This window comes from Emiliania huxleyi (genome assembly GCF_000372725.1).
Source record: "Emiliania huxleyi CCMP1516 chromosome Unknown EMIHUscaffold_178, whole genome shotgun sequence".
Lineage (NCBI taxonomy): Eukaryota > Haptophyta > Isochrysidales > Noelaerhabdaceae > Emiliania > Emiliania huxleyi.
In genome coordinates this window covers 197,636-198,748 of record NW_005200803.1, presented here as the reverse complement: position 1 = coordinate 198,748, position 1,113 = coordinate 197,636, and positions in this window count along the sequence as shown.

Sequence of the window (1,113 nt, the reverse complement as noted above, 5' to 3'; positions counted from 1 at the left end):
CCTCTACCCCCGCCGCCACCGCCCTCGCCGCGCGGGCCGCCGCCGCAGCCGCGGGGGCGGCGGCCACCGCCGCCGCCGCTGCAGCCGCCGCTGCCGCCCCCCCCACCGCCCCGCTCGCCGCCACCCTCGACGCGGCCCTTGGAAAGCGTGCCTCTCTTGCCGCCACCATCGGCGGGGCCCCCGCCGCTTTACCCTCCGCCCCCCCCTCCGCCGCTCCCTCCGCCGCCCCCTCCGCCGCTCCCTCTGCCGCCGGCGCCGCTCCTTCCGCCGACTCCGCGGAGCCATTTCCGGCTGAAAAGGACGCGGCAGCGGCGGCGGCGGGGGAGGCGGCGGCGGAGGCGGCGGCGGACGAGGCGGAGGCGGCGGCAAAGGCGGCGGAAAAGGCGGCGGAAAAGGCGGCGGCGTGCGACGGCACGGCGGCGACGTCTCCTCTCGAGGTGTACCTCTGTTCGCGCGAGGCGCGAGATTACCCGAGATTACCCGAGATTGGCCGAGATTGGCCAAGATTGCTCCCCGCCCCACTCGGCGAGCGCGTGAGATGACCCCGAGATACACCGAGATGACACCGAGATGACACCGAGATGACCCGAGATGACCCGAGATGACACCGAGATGACCCGAGATGACCCGAGCTTACCCGAGATGACACCGAGATGACCCGAGATGACCCGAGATGACGCGAGATGACCCGCGGGTCAATCGGCGCACTCGCACAGCAGGCGCCACCGGCCGCTGGTCCCGTGCCGGCCGCACTCGCGCAGAGCCGGGGAGGCGCGCCGACGAGGGTGGCGAGGGAGTCTAGAGGCGGAAGACGCAGTCTCGTCTTTTAAGTAGCGCCCGAGGGGGGGGGGGGCGGGTACGTACTCCAACTGTATTCGGCCGCATGAGGCTGTCTCCCGCGGTCTCCGCCTCCGCCGTCTCTGAAGACACTGCACATCACACAGAGCTCCCGCCCTGAGGTTGGCGTATTCACTGTAGGCTAGGGAGGGGTACATGCCGCGCGACGGCGGGTACCCTGGTGGCGTGCTGCCCGGCGGGACCCTCGGAGACGGCGCGGCCGACAGCTCGGCGGACGAGGCGGAGCCGGAGGCGGAGGAGGCTGCCATCCTAGAC